General features: G+C 39.9%; 1 protein-coding gene and 1 pseudogene across 1 annotated transcript in view; both read right to left on the bottom strand.

Moving 5' to 3' along the window:
• Positions 1-22672, bottom strand: part of LOC118633104 (ubiquitin-conjugating enzyme E2 E2) — a 298162-nt gene that overhangs the window by 7817 nt on the left and 267673 nt on the right. The gene's annotated exons all lie outside the window — the stretch shown is intronic.
• Positions 15832-15927, bottom strand: LOC118633670 (annotated as a pseudogene).

The raw sequence follows: 22672 nt of genomic DNA, 5'->3' as shown, positions 1-22672 counted from the left end.
ACATTCATGTTAAAACCACTCATTTGTCAGCTGCAACCATAAGACAGACACACATTGGTTTCTGGCAAATATCACTGAAAATCTTCTGGGAGAAGTAACTGGCTATACGGAATTTGCATTAAAGAGTACTGTATACTTTATTTGTGTACTACATTATAAAATGTATAATTAGATTAAAATCAGGTGTAAGATGGGAATTTAATAATGGACCATGTGGATCCTCTAATAACTGAAAGTGATCTGAATGCTATGGGATCTGCTAAATATTGTTAAGGAACAGAAAGGCAAGATTCAACAAAACATGGCCTAAGGCAGTGACTGGAGAAAATTAAAACCATTCCATATTAAAGCCTCCTGAGTTGAGACTGCTCCATAAACAATAAAAATACACTGGCTGTATCCTAAAGTATACTGTTGATCAAATATTTTTAAAACTTAAAAACTCATCCTATAAGCTTACATAGCAGTACTATGTATATTAAATCAGTGTGCGTTTTTAAACATAAAGCGATCTGTTAGAATAGACTCATCTAAAGAACAGCACAGATGGGCATTCCTACTGAGAAGCTATTGTATTGCAATTCCAGGCTTAGTTAAGCAATAACTCCTAATGAACTCAGAACAAATCCTTACATTAGAGGACTTAAGATACCAAAGATTCACAGATTACTTTCCCCAAAATACCACTGCAAAAAGCTGTGGCTGCAGTAAGTAGGAAAGGGTCAAAGATGCCAAGACATCAAAACTAGGTTTTTCCCTTTTTTTTTTTTAAAGCAGCTTTACTGAGATAGAATTCACATCCCATACAATTTACCTACTTAATATGTATACTTCAGTGGTTTCTGGTACATTCACAGAGTTAACGCAATCATCACCATAATCCATTCTAGAATATTTTCATCATCCCTAAAAGAAACCTTGTACCCATTAGCAGTAACTCCCCACCCCCCCAAACCCTCCAGCCCTCCACATCCAGTGATTCACCGTCTCTCTCTATTTGCCTATTCTGGACAGTTCACATTAATGGAACCATACAACATGTGGCCTTTTGTGACTGGCTTCTTTCACTGAACATTATGTTTTCAAGGCTCACCCATGTTGTAGCATGCACCTTGCTACAATACTTCATTCCAAATAATATTCTATTGCATGAATATACCACATTATGGTAATCCATGTGTCAGCTGATAGACATGTGGGTTGTTTTCCCTTTCTGGCTATTATGAATAATGCTGCTATGAATGTATGTGTACAATTTTGTACGGGCATGCTTTCACTTCTCTTGGGTATATACACCTAGGAGTGGAGCTGCTTGATCATATGGTAACTTTGTGCTTACCCATTAGAAGAATTGCTAAAGTGCTGTCCAAAGAGGCTGCCCCGTTTATATGCCCATAGGCAATGTGTGCGGGTTCCAATTCTCCACATCCTCACCGATATGTCTTATCAAATGATGCCAGATTTTAAAGACAGAATAGTTTAGGCCACATTGGCCTATACTTATCAGGTATCCAGTTTTTTTTTTTTTTAAACACATGGTATTCTCTACAAACATCTGTTCCTGCCAACCATGGGAGATATTACCTATTGGAGTATTTTTTCTCGCGGTGTCTGGCTATGAAAGTGCAAAAATTACCCCGATCCTCTTCCCCCTACTTCCAGCCCTGATCGAAGTGAACATGATGACAACAATCTAACAAGACCTGTTTTGTAATGCACGCCTTTTCTTCAAAATTAAAAAAAACATTTTCATTCCCTAGTTCTCAAATGTAGTCCATCCACTACAAACTAGTAATCTAATATATCAATTTCCCCCTCAAATAGTCTTTTTGCCCACACTCCTGTTCAGTAGCTATGAATGGGACAGGAGGAGGTTTTGAGAATAGGTGAGAATACAGCAGTCATGCCTTAGCTGTCACACGTGTCCACAGTCTCCACCCCATCTGGAATCTGGACTCAAGTCCAGAGATAAACCACCCAGGTCAGAGCCAGAGCTGGACAAGAATCTCGGAGGTTTCAGTTTACTAGGTCGTCCCGTCTACCTCTGAGCGCTGCAGCCTGTGGCTGAGGCGGCCTGGTGAGTCGCACGGGTGCTGTCCATGCCGGGGAGTGACTTTCCACTGCCGGTGTGGGCTTTTATTTGGGCCGAGGCCTTGCTCTTATCCTCTTGTTGAACCCTTGTTGAACCCAGTGTTATCAAGGAGGGCACTTCACACTCTGCCTGCTAACCCTCCCCTTTCCTTGAGGGCAGGCAGTATCTTTTTCACAAAACCAGCAGGGTGTCTGTGGCACTGTGCTGGAGATGACCATTCAGTAAGTGTTTAGTAAATGAATTAATGAGTAATCAGACCCACTGGTCAGGATGGAATTTAGTTTGTAGGTGGTATCAGGTTCCTGGCTTGAGCCTGTAGGACCAGCAGCTCCTAGTCACCGACTGGAGATGAGAAGCATTTGGGCAGCCCCAGTATCATTTATTGTGTGGTTTAATATTTAGCTACATCTGCTGTAAGTCTAAAGAAGAGAATATGACCTATTTCCTAAAAGTGACTTCTTGCTTTGTCTTCAAGCTTCCCTATCTGCTTTTAGTCCTTGAAGGTTTCAATCCTTATAATTCATTAGGACTGTTATATTTAGTATATAGTCAGTAGTTTCCTGTTTTAGTTCAGACATCACGTCTGAACCTTGAACCTGCTGTTGCAGGTTTAACATGTTCTTGGGCAACGTGTTCTTCCACTAGACCAAACTGTGTCCATATGGTCTATTTCTAGGATTCAAACTCTGACTGTATTCTTCTGATATAGGTGAAGAACCATGTCCAAATAAATTTTCATATATCATAGGTGGTGAAATGTGTACCTAGTTTTCCATTTTTCTGCTAGCAGGAAATGGGAGATGGCTTAGTGGGGTGACAGGATTGTTAACCCATTGTACATCCTTCTTGTACATCAAGATTGAAAATTTGTGAAATACGAGGCACAGCCGAGCTTACAGTCACTAGTGATGCTGTCACAGAGTAGGAAACTGAGTCCTGGGGGTTCTGACTCCCAAATATTCCTTGGCCCTTCTGCTCTTCTTCCTCTTCATGGCCTCTATCATCTCTTACCCAGACCATCAAAATACCTTCCCTAATGTCTCCCTGTCTTCATTCTCTCCACCCTCAGATGAACTAAGCTTTTTCATCTCTAAAGACACAAACCCGGTCACGCAAGGTCCAAGGACCCTCTCTCAAAATCTTCTATTCCCCACCACCCCATCCCAGTGGCAAAGGCCAACTATGCAATAAAGATACCTTTTTTTGCCAGTAACCTGTCTGATGTTTCAGATGCTTTTTACCCATTAAATTATCTTTTCAGTACCCTAATCACACTTTTATCTTCAGTAGGGCACTGTTCTAAAGTCCTGTCCTCTCTAGTTCTTACTGCTAATGGCAGAAATAGAGGTTCCAAGAGGTAGACATATTAATGTGAGAGAACACTGTAACACAGAATAGTGTAAAATCCTGGTTCAAAAGTGAAACTTCTTGATGCTCACTAAGAGTTAAGTGCTGGTATTAAAATAGTGCATTGATACACACTGGTTTGAGTCTCAGTAGGCCCATGAGCAACTACTGCTGACAACAATTTGGTCAGCCTGTGCAGCCTTCCCCAGGGAGACCTGTCTCTGCCAGGAAGGAAGTGGAAACCACTGATCTCAGGAAGGGGCTCTTAAAACGCAGAGAGGAGGAAAGAAAAGAGGTGGCTGGAGCACTTGCCGAAGTGACTTTCCTATACACGATGAATTCCTTTAAAGCAGTGCTGGACTCTTCAGGCAGAGTCATCTCCTCCCATGTGTGAGAGGGAAAAAGATCAAACTGCTCATTGTGGGATTTTTCTAATCAGCACTTTAAACTGGATTTTAAACGTTTTCAGAGTTAAGCCAACTTCTCTCTGGCCAGATGGCCCCTATAACCTCCTTAGGGGGGAAATCCCAACCCTCTGCTTCCTGCTGCTTCCCTAAGTAGGTCTTTGATTACTCTTAACAAGCCCTGTTGCACTTGCCACTATAACCTGTTGACCTTTCTTACCTTAACACGTCTCAGCTCAGCTGCAAGTCTCTCACTTGGAAAAGGGAAAAAAAAACAAAAACGCCAGGCCTACTTTGGGCCAAGGACATATATCAAAATTCTCACTCATCACGAATAATGATTCAAAGTTGGGCTTCTCTGACTGCACAGCAACTTTGTGAAGTAGGAAAATCCAGCTTGTGCCTGGCGGCCTCCCTCCCCAGTTGCTGATTCCCTGGCACATTCTCCTTCCTGACCCAGATCTTTCTCTCCCAGAGGAATGTTCATATACCTAGTCACAATGTGACTGTCACCTAAGGTGCCATCTTTTCCAGAGGTATGTGCATTTTAAAGGGAACTACAGAGACCATGCTTGACACAAATAAATTAAACTACCAACATTTTTGGAACCAAAGAATATGTGTATAATTTAGTTCTGATCTGTTACTAGGAGAAATTCTGGGTTCTTCAAATCATGTAGCTGAAAGCCATCGCACACTGTCACATGAACCCAGTACAGTGTCTGACACACAACCGTATCTTTCCACCCCTTACTCATACGCTGGCGTTTGACCACTTCCCATGTAGTGAGCTGTGCTGGTCTTTCTTCATGGGAATTTGACCCTCACTGATGCTTTAACTTTCTAATGACATTTTAACATTCATATGATACTACTTTAATTTTTTCTCCAAGATATGTCATTAAAAGTGAGAATTTGCACAAAGCTGTCTTCTTGGCTGTGATTATGCACATCATTAATGGGTGGGAGGGACAATGCTTTCTACCCTGTGGGTGACAGCTCACCCACAGGGGCTGGGACCTACCACCATATTTATTCAGGACTGGTCAAACGATGGGATTTTTTTTTGGAAACTGAAAGGCCACCCTTGATTCGGCATGCAATGGGCCATGCTGAGGCCCTGACTGTTAAATGCCTGTGTGGTGGGCAGTCACAGGCTCCCAGATGCAGTGCTTCATTTGGAGTGCTTTTTGGGAGCTAAATTTTGTGTTAAAATTGAATCTCGTAATAAGCACTAAATTATACAACCATACTGAAATTCTAAAAAAGTTATTTTTACAGCAGCCTTATAAAATTTAATTTACCCCCTTGCCCTGAGAGATTTAATGAATGCTTAAAACAGCTCCACCTATTTCTCTGTAATTGGCTACATTTGTTTCTAGGGTAAACATGCTTACTAGATTTGCACAGTGATTCTATGTCTAGAGCTGTTTTTTGGGGGTGGGGTGGGGCAAAAAAAGAGGCAATGAATAGACTGCCCCTAAATGAGAATATACTCACATCTGCATGAACAATTATATTTTCAAATAAAATGTGGCCCTATGGAAAATACACATCTCAATGACTGTGACAAATGAAATTAACAGAATGATTGTTCCTTTTAATTTTATTTGCCAACATTTTACTTATAGAATACTTTTTATTTATTTATCTTTTTTTTTATTGTTGGAAGTATTACAGATGTCCCTCTTTTTTCTCCATCGACCCCCTTTCTCCCCACTTCCACCCCTCCTGCAATACTTCTAGTGAGGATTCTTGCTTAGAGTTATTGATTTGAAATTTACTGAATTCTACAAGAAATTTTTATTCTTCCAGATAAAAAACAAAGTTAAAAGGTACAGAGAGAAAATCATTAGAAAAAATAATATGGCGGGCTCAGCACATCAGGAGAGACTTCCAGCTCAGTATTAATAAACAGACAGAGCGGCAGGGGAGTCTTGAGATTGATACTAAATAGCCTGTTAGCCTCTAAATGAGGCCACACCCACTATTTGCATGAGCAATGTCTATATTTTCACTTGCAAGTTAGGTCCAATAAGTACCTATAGATCTGTACATATGTAAATGACTAAGTCTAGGATAATCATAAAAATCAGTAATAAATCAAAATAACATGGAGAATTATTCCTATAAAAATAACAAAAGAAATTAAGCATAAGCATTTACTTTCATTAGAGGTTATTTCTAATTACATGCCACCAAGTCAGTGTGGTAACAACTCATGTTAAATATTTTATCTATACTTTAAAATTCTCATTGGAGTTTCAAGTAGATATTGTGCCCTTAATTCAACACTGTACCAAAAAAAAAAAGGGGGGGGGGGGAGACATAAAAACTGCTTATGGCAGGACAGACGGGCCTGTTGGTATTAAACACAACTATTTCTTATTTCTGGAAGCAAGTAATTAAATTTTGTTTAAAACCGGAAAAGAAAATTAGCTTAGTAATTTAAATCTAATTCTCATTTGTACTAAGCTCAATTCTCTAGTCTAGTCGTACATGGTATTTGACACAGAGAGACCACAGGTAATCTAGTATGGGGTGACAGGTCATAGTTAAGGCTGATTACAAGGCAGTAAAAACAAATTTTTAATGCATTCCATGCCCAGTGGCTCTCTGGCAGTGCTTGGGCCTGGGAGCGATGTTAATGCTTAATAATCAAACACACTTGGATTCCTTAAAAGGGGCATGGGTTGTACTAACAAGGCAAACCTCAATTTATAATCAAGTTATAAACCAAAATAAAAATGAATTAATTGTTTCTCTAGGGACAATATAAGAATAAAACTTTAGTGCTTAATTTCATTAGCTGTTTTTTTTTTAATCTGTCAAAACTAAAGTCCATGGAGTTCAATATGCTCAGCCCATACTTACAGCAAATCATATTATGCTGTGTTGAGACTTCAGTTTTCTGATGATTTATTTAACTGATCTAATTTATTTGACTGATCTCATTAAGAAATGGCACTTAATAACCTATTATGAGAGTAAAGGTTGTCTATAAAAATTTAGTTTTAGCACTTGAACTGGTCAATAAATAACATCTACATGAGCAGAATTAAGCGAACATAGTGCTGAAACATGCAAACCAGCAGGCTCATGTGGACAGGCAGCATCCAGCAGATGGATGCTAGAAAACTATGTCGTATGCAGAAAGTTGGTAGAAATCATCCCTTCCATCCACGTACAATATCCTACAAGTTAGATTAAGGATGAAATTCTATAAATTAATAACAGGTGAGTCCACTTTAGGGAAAATCTGCTGATGAGCTATTACCTTGATTCCCCTTTTCTTGGAGACTGATTTCAGGGTGGTTCAAATATCATCTGGACTCATTTACCAGACTTGCTTTTAAATAACACTGAGACTCAAACTTCAAACTGAACACACATATATATATATACACATACACATATCTACAGACATATCTGTGTGTCTTCCTAGGTGCATAAAAGTGCGGGGCAGAGGAGGGGCAATAGTGAAGTGAAATACTGTTTGCATACTTGCATTTATCTGGGCTTTCACACTGCACTTACAGAATAAAAGACATTAAGCAATGTACTTCTGAGGTCTGAGAATGAATGTGCAGATCAGACATGGTAAGCTTGAGACTAGCTCAAAATCACGGCGAAATATTTTGGCAACTAGGTTTTGTTAGGGCATCAAGCTGCTAGTGACTTTGGAGGACATATCTGATTAGGTGGAACCAGCCTTTGCCCAGCTACTATTGTTGACATTCCTTTGATAAAACGATCTATAATATGATCTTCAAGGGATATCAGTCCAGAGAATAACAATGAGAAATGCAGTAAGACAACCATTCTGACATGCTCCTCTCAGACATAGGATGACCTAGTGTGTTCATGTCAAGAGAAACAAAAAGCTAGATTGACTTTCTAATGGAATTTGTCAGATCCCTATAAACTCCAAGGAAGGCTACTTAAGACTCGTTTGTGGACAAGAGGGTAGAGAAATAGAGTGACAGAGTAACTTGCTAATAAAGAATTAAAAACTTCCCTTTGAAAAACTTATGGATGAGGTCTGCTATGCTCTTTTATCTTTGGAAAATTGAGTGAGTGATTAGGAAGCTGAATCTCATCAATTGCATAAAGCACATTACTGATAGGTAAAGAAAGGAATAATTTTACATAACAACCAATTCTGTGTGCACTATTTCAAAATGATAGAACAGCAGCATTTGTTTTAACATCATGTAGGACTTTTACCAGTTAATTTAAAATATAAATTTTGACAGTACAGAAGAAATGCTGGATTCCTGAGATACACATGCTTAAGCCATGTAAGTGATATAAAGGATAAAATCCTAAACCATAAGTTTGTATGATATAAAGGGTGAACCTTCAACTTTTCATAAACCTAAATAATGCACACAACACTGGCTTCGTCTTAAATCTAGGATCAGCTGGTTTTTAATACTGATACAATTTCAAAAATTCTAATCTACTTTCCTGCCTGTGTTTATTTTTGGTCCAGTTTTTGAGAAAGCTGCTTCATGTCTAAAAATATCTAAAAAAACTACTGATGTCTAAGAAACTATCATTGATGATTAAGAAAAAACAGGAACGGAACAGAGGGATTTAGAAAACCAAATCATTTTCTTCAGAAACAAATGTTGAATTTTAAATGGTTGATGTACAATCTACTTTACAAGTTATGCCAGTTTATTCATGTAAATGGGAGATTAAAAGTCACTGACCAAAACAAAGGTCCCATGGTTATGGCTACCAGCATACTAAAATACTTTGATAAAGAACTGAAAAAACTTAAGATACTGATCTGTGTTGTGAAACTGCTTTATTCCAAGCCCACAAGTTGTGTCTTTGTAGTTTTATCCCTTTTCCACCCTAAAAAAGTTACAAACACAAAGTTTATAATATCACTGATTCTTGATCTAGAATTTTGTTTTACTGAAGTATGGCCAAAGGTTTCTATCTTTCCATAAAAAGGAAATGTAGAGCATTTGGGGCTATATCAAAAATGGAAACAGCTCAAGTAATTTATTGATTTTATTTACTTATAGGCCATAGGCTATCTTTATGACTGATACAGATGAGAACACTCCTGAAATCACCTTTGATCTGTAAGACCCTATGGTGGATATAATGAATCAACAAGAAAATGTTTATCAAAATTGAGACAACAAAAAACTTATTTTTTTTTACATTAAAAATTCTTATCTGGAAAATACTTTTAATACATTTTGAAAAATTCATTTTGCTATAGATGACTAACTCTTATGGCAACATATACATATTTTGGAAGTTAAAAGACTGGCTGAAAATAACAGTAGGGAATAGAGGAAAACAGGCTCCTAGGATTTTAGTCAAACTAGTGGTCAGTGTTTTTCTGGATGGTTTACGGCCACAGCCTTGAATGGCAGTTGAAGAGCATTTTGGATTGTGCTTGCATGCATGTGGTGAAAACTGATGGAGGTGAGGGCAGCTTAAAAGTTCAAAGTGCAGCCCTGGCCGGTTTGGCTCAGCGGTTAGAATGTCAGCCTGAGGTCCCGAGAGACCCAGGTTCGGTTCCCGCTAAGGGCATGTACCTCGGTTGCAGTTTGTCCCCGGCCCTGGTCGGTTGTGCGGGTGGCGGCCACTCGATGTGTCCCTTTCACATCGATGTTTCTCTCTCTCTCTCTGTTCCTCTCTCTCCCTCCCACTCTACCTGAACAAAAAGTGGAAAAATGTCCTCGGGTGAGGATAAAAAAAAAAAAAAAAAGTTCAAAGTGCAGCCCTGGCTGGTTTGGCTCAGCGGTCAGAGCGCCGGCCTGCGGTCCAGAGAGACCCGGGTTCGGTTCCTGTTAAGGGCACGTACCTCGGTTGCAGTTTGTCCCCCTGGCCCTGGTTGGTCATGCGGGTGGTGGCCACTTAATGTGTCCCTTTCACGTCGATGTTTCTCTCTCTCTCTCTCTCTCTCTCTCTCTTCCTCTCTCTCCCTCCCACTGTATCTGAACAAAAACTCGGGTGAGGATAAAAAAGTTCAAAGTGCAATTTGTAAAATACACAGTGGTCCAGATTCTGTTCACAATGAAGAGAACTGGACCGCTGATTGTGTGGACACTGAGCGGCAGAGTGGGGAACATGCACGCACCCAGGTGTATGTCTTCCTCATGCTACCTCCTGACTACTTAGGTCTTGGAATTGTAGAAATGTTCAAACTCAAAATCTTCTCTGTGCTTACTTTCCTTAATTAGGCCCTCTTCACCTAGTGCCTCAATAATGATGACTCTTAATTCAGTTAAACAGATGTTTACCATGAGCCTTTCAGAATGCTGGACATTTTGCTAGCTGTAAACAAGGTGAAGAGGAAGATCAATTCCTGCCCTGTCTAAAATTTGGGATAAAACAAACACCAGATCCTCTTTTGAAGCCAGTAAGTAGTGTTGTGTTTTAATTAAACTCAGGAAATTCAGATCTAGTCAACACCCACAGTCCCTAGGAATTGGTATATGACGCAGAATAGTTTTTATGGACATTGTGATAGAAAGTTTACATACAACCTGTATTAGTCTGTTTGGGCTGTCATAGCAGAACACCACAGACTGGGTGGCTTCAACAACAGAAGTTTATTTCTCACAGTTCTGGAGGCTGGGAAGACCAAGATCAGGCGTGGGCCAGTTTGGTTTCCGGTGAGGGCTCTCCTCCGGGCTTGCAGACAGCCACCTTCTCTGTGTCCTCCGAGGCAGGGGGAGAGAGAGCATCTCTGGTCTCTTCTTATAAGGACACTAATCCTACTGGATCAGGGCTGTGACCTTATGACTTCATTTATCCTTAATTACCTCCTTATCTGCCCTCTCTCCAGATAAAGTTGCAGTGGGGGTTAGGGCTTCCACACAGAATTTCGGGAGGACTGAGCTCAGTCCTCAGCACACCCTTCGAGGCTGCTCTTCCTATGCCTAGGGGCCACTTACAGCCATGTTCACATCGCCATCATCCTTCCCTAACACCTCCCCTCCAGTCAGTCATCCTTCTCACATTCTCACTCCCCCATTTCTGTGTCCTGTACTCCTTCAAAATAACCCTCTCCCAGCTGTCCATCCTTTCTAACCACTCCCTCTTCAAGCTCCACTAGGGGAATACACTATTTATGTACTTCCCTTGTATCTGACCCACCCTCCATTAGACTGTAAATGGCTGGAATAATATTTCCAATAGTGGTAATAGCAGTAATGGTAGTGGTGGTGATTGTAGCCCCTATAGAATCCCCTGTAGTGCCTAGTACAGTTCCTCCCAACATTTGGCACTAAAAATAAATAACTTAAACTGCATGCCTGAGGATTCTCTAAAATCATAGTAATTAATAATAATTGCAATGGCTAGTTATTAATAGGCCAATTTTAAATGACTAATAATGAACAGGAAAATTATTTTACATTCAGAAATCTGTGAGAACAGCTTGTATGAAGGGGAGTAGGTAAGGGGAACACTGTTAAAATTAGATTGGAGTACATGAAGAATAATCTGAAAAGATTTCTTACCCCTGCACTTTGTTCACAGAGAGACTTGCTGAGTGCTGTTAGAATGCTAAGAGCAAGATATCCTGTAGACAGAGGTACCTTGGAAGTTACTGGAACCTTGGAGTCAGCAGATGTCAATATTGGCAGATGCACTAATAAACGGAAAACAGTGGATGCTGGGTGGAGTATATGCAGGGAGCGTTTATACGGCACTCCTGTCTTGTCTATATAAAGGGTCTGAAGTACTTCAGCACTTCAAAGGTAGCTTCCTTCACCTCACCCCTAGTTGACCAATCCAGAGCCCACAACTGAAATTCTGTTCCTGCAGGAGATTTTGAGTGTCATGGGCACATTTTATAGTGCACATGTGAAGGAGCTACAATGGGCTTTTGTGATGAATACATCAGTTAATAACAATGTCATGTCTGATAATAACAATGTCATGTCTGAGGGTGACTTGTCTTAAACCAGCCCATGGAATCTCGCCCACAGAGCTTTCCTCATTCTCTTATGCTCTCTTTGTACAGGTCGCTGGGGCCCTCTGAATGCGGGGGGGGGGGGGGGGGGGGGGAGGGGCGCTCTAGGAGACAAAGCACCTTTGGGGCAGGTGGTAGAGTGTGTTGTGGCAATTTCATCTCTTGGGTCTAATGTGTTTGACTATTACAAACGCACTTTGGTGAGGGAGTCTGATGACCGAGAAGGGGCCCCCACTCTACCCCTCCACCCCTTGAATTAACTGTGTGTGAGTCCCCTACCCAGCCAGAAATAGACACCGCAGAAATGCTGGTAAAAGCATCTGGGCTCCCGGAAAGGGAACACCTGGTATCCTAGCCACAGGGCTGTGTGGGTGGTGAGTGGTTTCTGACTGCAGGACATCCTGTCAGGGCAGCATCCTGAGGCAGGGGGCTCCCATCATCGGTCACCGTGGCCTTCGTGGTGAATGCAAGCTCTGGTTATAAGTTTTGATTTACTTACAGTCAAAATCTTGTACTTTAATCTCAAGAGAAGGGACTGTGACCTAAGTATTTTAACTTCTCCTTCCTGCCTGCCCTGACCTTGGGCCTGCACCAGAGAGCTTGGTAAATGTCTGTTGAACAACTAAGTGACTGAGCTTAAGGCATCAGTGTGATGTCCGTGCACAGAAGCTATTTCTGAGCTCTGTCACGCAGAGACCATGGCTGGGGTGCTATGACCCAGATGTTAAGGGCTCAAGCTCTGGAGAAAACTCCTTGAATCTAAATCCGAGTCCTGGCCCTTACCTGAACAAATTAATCTTTCTGAGCCTGTTTTCCTCATCTGCAAAAAAACAAATCACATCAGTGCCAACCCCACAGGGTGGTTGAGAGAATTAAATGAGAAAACAAATGAGAAGCTCTGAATAGTGCCTGCTACTCAGTAGGTTCAAAGTTGGCCAGCTGTTGCTGTTATTACCACATTCATGATCATTATCATTGACAAACCTGGCAAAAGACTAGAAGAAAAGCCAACAGCCACTATGTACCCTCACTGCTGCCTGGGTGCTAATGCTGCTGGATTTATTCCATTTCAGCTGTAGCGGCAGAGAGGGCTTGCATCCCAATATTTCTTTCCTGTCGTTCTCATCCTGGGTCAAACTGTCACCCAACAGGTTAACCGTTAAGCTGTATGGTGTCTCTAAGCAAGCTGCTTTTAGAAAGTGGATGGCTATTTAAAAAAAAAATTTATTCATTGTGGTAAAATACACCTAACATAAAATTTATCATTTACCCATTTTTGAGTATACAATTTAGTGGCATTAAGTACATTCAAATTGCTGTTGTATGGTGATTTCTTGAAGGGCGGTTTTTTGGCTTCTCTAGAAACAACTCGTAGGACATTTTTTCTCCTCCTCAAGTCTATGATGACCCTGAGTGTGACCAAGAGCCTCTTTGGCTATGCTTAAGGATCTGCTTTGGTTCAGGTGCTATATACCACATGCAACTCCCACACTTTGGTAATAACCAATATTTACTAAGATCTTGGTCTAAGTTTCTTCACATCATAGAAACATTTATTTTCATGGGCAGTGACATCGTTACATGGTGGCTGGTGAAAGAACCCTCCTGTGGTCGTGTGGATGCATGATTAAGACATGAAGTCAGACCTAATTTTCATCTCTCAGGCCACAAACTGAAAATCTACACTGTAAATAAATTTTCAGGGGGTGGATGACAGCCTGGAGATAATGTTATCACTAATTTGACTACTTAAATTGCTTAACACCTACTGCCTCGATAATTATTTAAAGAATGTTAGACTAGAGAAGAAAATGTCACAGTCATTTAAGAAGTTCCTTCTTGGTGTTAAAATTTTTTTTCATCCTATCTTCTGGTTTATTACTACAATGGCAATGTATGTTATTGGGATAATATACAAACATACATACACACACACACATATTAAAATAAATACTTCTCAAAAGGTATTATAATAATTAGGAAGACCTTAAAAGAAACAGAAGTTTACATTTTTCTCCTGATGCCTGTTCCCGGCCTTCCGTGTTCTCAACAGAGTAGCTCTAGGAATCACCTTGCTTACAGCAAGAAGTTGCTGAAACAATACTTCTTTACTAAAACCCCTTGAAAAACATAAAAATTAATTCTCATTTAATTCTGAAAAGTGTTATTGTTTTTATTTACTAATGAATTTCTAATCCTCTGTAAATTTAACATAGTAAGCAGTAAACACACGTTACTAATTATTCATAAAAAAAAAAAAAAGTAATTCCTCAAGAAAAAGAGAGAAACTTCATAATTTCAGGAAGGATTAGAGTAAACGGAAACGAACTGATACTTTAAAACTCTAAAGGGGTACAGAGAACATTTTACAAAGCACAGTCCTGGTAACAACAACTTACTGGAAGCTGGAATAGTATAGCTATTTGCACATTTCTACTATGGCCAACTTAAGTGCCCAGTTTAACATGTAACAGTTTGTTCTAATTAAGCAAAAGACATGTAATTGATTCTTAAGCATTTACATTTCATGAAGAGCAGAATATATTTGTAAATATTAATTAAAAACTATAATAATGCTTTAGAGTCTAACTTAAAAACTTGCCCTTTTACGAAGTAAAATTTAACTTCAGCCTTTTTCATTTTAATTTACTAACACGTGTAAAAATTTAAGTTATACAAAATTTTAAATTACTAACTCTTCAAAATTCAAACAATAAAATAAATATCAAAGCAAATCATGGAAATCCTTCTTTCCTACCTTATACCATCAATTCTGACCCGCCCCCCCGAAGGTAACTTCTTTTTGACAGTCTGGTACATAAATTTTCACACTTTTTCTATGTATTTATAGTCAAATATGTATGTATAAAGGTGTTTATGTGTGAGTTTGGCCAGTTTTGTTTTTAATAGGTCAAATTACACCATATTGTAGATTTTTATTTTTCTCTTTATCACAGCTACATCTATTTAATATTCTATCTAACTATCCTCTAGTGATGCACATTAAGAACTTCTCCAGTTCTCTGCTATCATAGATAATGCTGTGGAGGATCCTTGTATGTGTATCCACCAGCACTTGTGAGTTACTGTACAGGATGGATTCTTAGAAGTGAGACTGCTGGTCAGAAACTGTGTGTGTTTTACATTTTGACAGGTACCTCCAAGTTGTCCTTGAAAAACATACCAATCTACATTCCTGCAAATAAGCATGCCTTCCACTATGCCCTCCCCATATAAAATGCTATTTTATTTTTGTTAATCCAGGGATTAAAAAGAAATTTTAATTTATTTGGTATTTATTAGAGTTTTAACATGGTGTTCACATGTTTCTTGGTCATATTTAGTCATTCTTATGAATTGCTTGGTTAGATCCCTCCTCCCCCTTGTTAGTTTACTTGTTGATTTATACTTCTTCCTATATTAGGGATGTTAACTCTCTGTTTCTGTTGCAAGACTATCTGTTAACAATTTATGGTTTTTAACACATAGAATTAAATACTTTTAAGTAGTCCAATCTGATAATATTTTTTTCTTTATGCCTTTTGGGTTTTTATCTTGCTTATAAAGGCTTCTCTACAATATAAAATTTTACTTTAGAATGTTCATAAGCTTTGGCATGTTTTACTGAAAACATATTTTTTGAAATATATTTTCACTGGGTATAGAATTCTAAGTTGACAGTTTTTCATCTAGTACTTTCAAGATGCAGTTCAACTGTCCTCTCATTTGCAGTTTTTCAATAGATGTTTGCTGTCAATATTATGTTTATCTGTAATAATATGATCCTCCCCCAATAGCTGCTTTTTTTTTTTTTTTTTATTCTCACCCGAGGACATTTTTCCATTTTTTGTTCAGGTAGAGTGCGGGGGGGGGAGAGAGGAACAGAGAGAGAGAGAGAAACATCGATGTGAAAGGGACACATCGAGTGGCTGCCACCCGCACAACCGACCAGGGCCGGGGACAAACTGCAACCGAGGTACATGCCCTTAGCGGGAACCGAACCCAGGTCTCTCAGGACCGCAGGCCGACGCTCTAACCGCTGAGCCAAACCGGCCAGGGCCCAATAGCTGCTTTTAAACTGATATGAACAGATACTACACTCGATCTTAGCCAAAAGGCTGAGAAGTGATCATAGCCGCTTTTAAGAATTTCTCTTTACCACTCTTCAGCAATTTGATATGATGTGCCTAAGTGTGGTTTTTTTCTGCTTGGGATTCACCAAGCTTCTTGGATATGTTTGAAGTTTTCATCAAATTTGGAAAAAAAACCCAACCTTTATTTAGTCTACTTCTAACATCTGTATCAGTTCTGGATCAGCTTTGAGTGAGTGGTCATGCTCCTTATCATGTGTCATGTTTTGCTGATAATCTTTGACTGGATGCCAGATGTTGTGGATTTAACCTTGTTGGGTGCTAGATATTTCTGAATTCTAAATATTCTTGAGTTTTGTTTTTTAGAGATAGTTTGATCCTGTCATATCTTGCTTTTTATGATCAGGTAGATGGGCTTAAGTAGTGCATAGTCTAGGGCTAATTATTTTCCACAAGTGAGGCAAGACCTTCCTGTATATCCAACGCCCATGAATTATAAATTTTTCCAGTCTGACTGGTGGAAAAGGCCCTGTTCCCTTTAATAATTTAGGATGATTCTTTTTTTTTTTTTTTATTTTTTTTTTTTATCCTCTCCCGAGGACATTTTTCCATTTTTTGTTCAGATAGAGCGGGAGGGAGAGAGAGGAAGAGAGGGAGAGAGAGAAACATCGACGTGAAGGGACACATCGAGTGGCTGCCACCCGCACGACCAACCAGGGCCGGGGACAAACTGCAACCGAAGTATGTGCCCTTAGCGGGAACTGAACCCGGGTCTCTCCGGACTGCAGGCCGACGCTCCAACCGCTGAGCCAAACTGGCCAGGGCTAGGATGATTCTTGTGGCATAAGACCTAAAATTAAGGTTCAATATTATGCACTGCCTTGACATCTTGGGAAAACTGGAAAGGCCTCAAATGGCCTGACCACAAATTCTTCTGACTCTTCCTATGGATAAGGGCCTAGTCAGATAATCCTCCTTATCACGGACTCCAGGAACATTTCCTGCTTATCACTGAGCAGTGGGCTTCAGTTTCTTGCCCACCTGTGGAATTATTCAAGAGAGTCAACTGATTCCTCCTATAGGAGCCAGGAAGCAGTCCTGAGTCTACAAAAGCTGGCTTCCCCCAACCCTTAGCCTGTGAAAGCTGTTGCCGAGTTCAATCCCTACATGGCCCTGCAAGGTGTCTGATGTCTTCCCCCTAGGCTAAGAATATATGTGACTAATAAACTGTTATCAATTTCATTTGTCCAGTGTTGGGTGTTGTGTGTTTGGCCACTCCACATAACCAACATGTCAAAAAGGAGGTAAAAAACCATCAGCACCACGATCACCACCACCACCAACAGAACAAAACCAGTTCTTTCCTCAGACCTGAATAGTTTCCTTGTATGTATCTGCTGATCAGTACTCTGTTGAACACTCAAAGGATACCTTCTGCAGATTTCTGGGGTTCCCTTTCTCTAGGTAGTTCTCTCCTTTCTGTCCTGTCTCTGAAGTCTAGCTGCCTCATTTTCCCTGGACTCAATTCTGTTTGCTCAATACTTAGAGAGTCTGCTAGGCTCCACCTGGGTTTCACTTCTAGCACCATGGCCGGAAATTCTCACAGGGCAGTAATCTAGGAATCACTTCATTTGTTTCCCATGTATCAAGGGTAACTGTCCTTCACTGCCTGTGTCCAGTGTCCTGAAAACCACTGTTCAATACATTCTGTCTGTCTGTGATTGCTTCAGAAGGGCAAATATGATTATCTGTTACTGGAAGTGGAAGTTCTTCCCATTATTTATTTATTTATTTATTTATCCTCACCCGAGGACATTTTTTCCATTTTTTGGTTCAGATACAGCGGGAGGGAGAGAGAGGAAGAGAGAGAGAGAGAAACATCGATGTGAAAGGGACACATCGAGTGGCTGCCACCCATGTGACCAACCAGGGCCGGGGACAAACTGCAACCGAGGTACACGCCCTTAGTGGGAACCGAACCCGGGTCTCTCTGTACCGCAGGCCGACACTCCAACCGCTGAGCCAAACCGGCCAGGGCTCTTCCCATTATTTCTTCAAATAGTTTTTCTTTCCTGACTCCCTTTTCTGGGACTGCAATTACAAACAGGTTAGACAATTTGATGTTATCCCACAGCTCACTGAAGCTCTGTTCATTTTAATTTTTTAGGGTTTTATTTCTTTTGCTTTACTACAGTTTCAATACTACGTTCAACTTTGCTTATCCTTTCTTACACTGTATCTAGTCTGCTGTTACTCCCATCCAATGTGCTTTGATGCCTGATATTCTATTTTTTATATTTCTAGAAATTACATATGCATCTTTTTACTATTTTCTGTTTTTCTCCTCATGTTTTTTTCTACCTTCTTAAGCATGTGAAATTTATTTATGATAGCTATTTTAGCATTCCTGTCTACTAATTCCATAATCTCTGTCATTTCTGGGTCTGGGTCTAAGAATTAATTTTTCTGCTGGTTATGGACTGTAGTATCCTGCTTTAAAAATGCCCAGTAATATTTTACAGCATGCACAATACTGTGTTTTACATTGCTGGGTATTGGAATTTGTTGTATTCCCTTAAAGAATGTTGTATTTTTTTCTCGCATGTACTTATTTAAGAAAAGTTTGATCCTTTCATGATTGCCTTTAAAAACTTTGTTAGGACAGTAATCTTTAGTGCAGAGCTAATTTACTACTACTATTACAACAGTATCTTTTGTGGACCACATGATTTCCTGTTTATTGTGAAATCTTTTCATGCACAAAGAGTCTGGTATGAGCGTCAGGAATTATCTGGCCGACTGCTTTGTGGAGGGGTTCTTTCCCTGACTGTGGGTGGCTTCTGCTGACAAGTACAGATCCAAACTTAGCCAAAGACTCAAGGGGACCCCTTTTCAGATCTTTGGAACTTTCTATGAAGTCCTCCTTCTCTAGGTCTCTACCCCATACAAACACAAGCCACCTTGGTCTTCCCAAACTCCTATCTCTGTCTCCTCAACTCAGTGAGGCTGCTGGGCTCTCTCTTTGGTTTCTTCCTTCCTGCACTGCAGCCTGCAAACTGCCTCTCAGCAGTAAGATGGGACAACTGCAGAGTTTACTTCATTAGTTTCTCCTCAGGGATCACGGGCCTGAGATGCTTGTTGTCCAATGTCTACTTAGTTGTTTAAGGTAGGAGTGTAAATATGGTTCCCATTATATCTTCATGGCCAGAAGCAAAGTCCCTTCTGATGCATTTAAAAAGCATTACAGACAATTCAGATAATAAAGTTTATCTAGTTCAGTAATTTAATTTACTTGGAGCTCACTACAAATAGATAGGTTTCACCTCTACCTTAACTAGATATAGACTCTGATCTTCAGGAGTTTGTCATCCAATATAATATCCTGACATATTTTAAGTTGTCTTTGGGCCAGAGACTTATATCTCGTATAAGGTAAGAACAAAGGAACACTAGAGGTGGGAGTAAATGTTAAAAAAGGCTTGGGCTGCACTGGCCGGTTTGGCTCAGCGGTTAGAGCGTAGGCCTGCGGTCCAGACAGACCAGGGTTCAGCTCCCGCTAAGGGCATGTACCTCAGTTGCAGTTTGTCCCCGGCCCTGGTTGGTCGTGCAGGTGGCAGCCACTTGATGTGTCCCCTTTCACGTTGATATTTCTCTCTCTCCCTTCCTCTTTCTCCCTCCCACTCTATCTGAACAAAAAAATGAAAAAAAAAAAAAAAAAAAAGGTTCTCAGGTGAGGTTTAAAAAAAAAAAAAAAAAGGCTTGGACTTAAAATAAGACAAAGTTTCCTGGGGAGTTCTTTGACCAGATGTGGTTGCAGGAGGGCATTCAGTTTGTGCATTATGGGTTCTGGGAGAAGTGGACTTATACTTAATTTTATAGATGATAAAACATAATGCTAAATATTCGAATGATCTAGGTTATAAAGAGAAGCCTAAAGCAAATTGAAATCATTAAATCAAGTTTGAGTTATAATTCATTCTTCCTTTTAGTTCTCCTTTTTAGAAAGTAAATTCTGTCACATATGAAATTCTGAACTCACAAAACTATGAAGTCATTGAAAAATTTTACTCAAGAAATAAAATTTTAAAAATATAGACAGCCAGAAAGACAGACAGACAGAAAGAAAGAGAAAGAAAAAAAGAGAGAGAAAGAAAAATGAAATTGCTTTTTTCAAAGGCCAGGTCATCACACCTTGCGGAGATAATATGGGCCTTCAGTTCAACACATTCCATATAACGATCCTCATAGTCTTCAAAGTGTGTACAGCCGTCTATACAAACTTTATCTTTACAACAGTGCTGCAACATAGACAGGTCAGAAGTACTGTCTTTAATTCACAAATGAGGACACTGATTTATCTAATGAGTGAGAGAGCTGGGCAACAGTCTAGTTTTCCTGACATCTTCAAAACTTAGTGTAATTTGGCTCCTTTGACTTAATCTTCTTTAACGTGGCAAGGCATGACCTCCACTGTCCTAATGCTCTGTCTGACATTGGTGAGTCTAGCGAGGGGAATCATAAGGTTTGCTGAAAAGATGCATGAAAGGTATGTCACTATGACCTAGAGAAGACAGGCATAAATGAAGTGAAGATCAGGACAACAGCTTAGAGCTAAAGAATATAAACCAGCTTACACTAGGACCTAACTCTAGTGCTTTCCTCTAAAACATTGCCCTCCACACACAGGACAAAGAAGTTCAGAATATCAAAATGAGGTTATTGTGTTATGCTCATAATGCTGCTTTGGCAATATTACTCACAGAGTATAGGGCTTTATATTACATATATTTTCCAAACTAGACTAAGAAAAAAAACTGTTTCACTGGAGAAAGAGGCCAGGGCATTTAAGAAGGGATGTATTGGCTGAGAATGGCAACAGCTCTAACATTACTCACAGTTTCAGCTACATTTTCAGAGTTGACACCATACCCCTTTTGAGAGCTGACAGGGCTATTCCTGCCCTGGCACACCAGAAGAACAAGAGTCATCACTTGGCACAGGAAGTAAAATGGAATATTCCAAGGTTATACTAGGCCAACAACACTACAAGCTAAGTCATATGGTTATAAAGATAATAAAACTTTTAAAATAAAAATAAATAAGAAAGATAGCTTGGATTTCCTTTTTAAAAAAACATTTTAGCCCTAGTCGGTTTTGCTCAGTGGTTAGAGCGTTGACCTGCAGACCGGAGAGTCCTGGGTTCAGTCTCCCCTAAGGGCACGTACCTCGGTTGCCGTTTGTCCCCAGTCTCAGTTGGGGTCGTGTGGGTGGCAACCACTCGATGTGTCTCTCTCATGTCGACGTTTCTCTCTCTCCCTCCCGTTCTATCTGAAGATAAATGCAAAAATGTCCTCCAGTGAGGATAAAAAAAAATAAAAAATAAAAAACATTTTACTAGGTGAAAGGTTAAAAGAATTTAAGAGTTAAGAGGGAGAGCAGTAGGTGACCAACAGGAATAACAAAATGAAGAAGAAAAAGAGAAGCAGCAGCAGAAAAACCAAGAGGCTGCTCAAACAAAAGAGACCAGCTAATAGGAAAAGGGAGAGAGGAGGTGTGACCAAGGAGATACACACCAAAAGCTGTCCTAAAGACATAAATATGTGCTGGTACACTTCACTTTGCCATTGGCTCCAGTTCAGTGATTCTCACGAGGATAGGGATATACTTCAGGCTTGAGGGAGGAGTCAAATCAGAGCCTGGGGTGAAGGTGAAGTGCACAGGTACTCTAAGAACACATACATCAGTTGTTGTTATATTATTACAAACTACTGGAAACACAGTACAACAGAGTCCCTGGGCTAACAGCCACAGCTCAAAGATAAGCAAGAAGGCACAGCAAGATCACAAAGGGCTGAAAAACACAGCTTTATATGAAGTCCTAATACCTATCTCTTTCGGAAGATGATGTGGGTTATACTACTTTTTGGATAACCTCTGATGTGGTTCATTTTCTTTTTCTCAATTGCTTTTTCTGGTAGGATTTCTGACAGAGGAAGTGTTTAGAAGGCAGCAAAGAACAAAAGATGTGAGAATGTTAAGTAAAAACTCAGTGGTTCACACTGTGTTACTGTTTCTATTTGCAGGCAGAAGGAGAGTATCTAATGATCCACCTTAAGAGTATCCCTCTCCAGTTTTCACACCTGTTCCCTGAGGACATTAGACAACTACTAACAAAGTACAAAACAGCTTCATTAACAAATCCTCTGGGCATAAACGTTTAAAAGTCAGTGTGGTCACAGAAGGGTCTCCTCAGTACTGTATGAGTGGTATCAGAGGTCTCAGAAGGTAGCACTCCCAGGAAGGTCACCTAAGAGGGAAATGTGACAGTCACATGGGGAAGTGCACCTAGAGAGAAAAGAGGTCAGGCCACCAGGGTCTCTGTGTGGAATGATCCTTCTGAGTGCAGGGTAAGCAGTCAATATCCTGGAGGGGTGTTCTATGCTGTTATCAACATCTTAAAATGTATTCGTTTTTTAAACGTATATAAAGGAAAATTCATGCTACGTCATTTATAAACCAGATACAGATATTTCTGACAATAAATTTCATTAGAACAATTTCATTTACCAACAACAAGCCTGCAGTATTAGCAAACTACCACATTATAGATGTGGACTACATGGGGTCAGAAGTCTAAATTGCAAAATAAATATACCAACTAAAAATAGTACTTAGAGATTCAAAAGTGGTATATGGTGACGATTTAAGAGAATTACATAGACCAGTGTCAGCTGCTTAATCTCATGACTTCTATTTATTTTAAATGGTAGAAAAGATACCTGTG

Source organism: Molossus molossus, unplaced genomic scaffold (genome assembly GCF_014108415.1).
Source record: "Molossus molossus isolate mMolMol1 unplaced genomic scaffold, mMolMol1.p scaffold_m16_p_18, whole genome shotgun sequence".
Taxonomy (NCBI): Eukaryota; Metazoa; Chordata; class Mammalia; order Chiroptera; family Molossidae; genus Molossus; species Molossus molossus.
The sequence above is the reverse complement of the archived record's forward strand: the minus strand, read 5'-3'. Positions and strand labels throughout refer to the sequence as shown.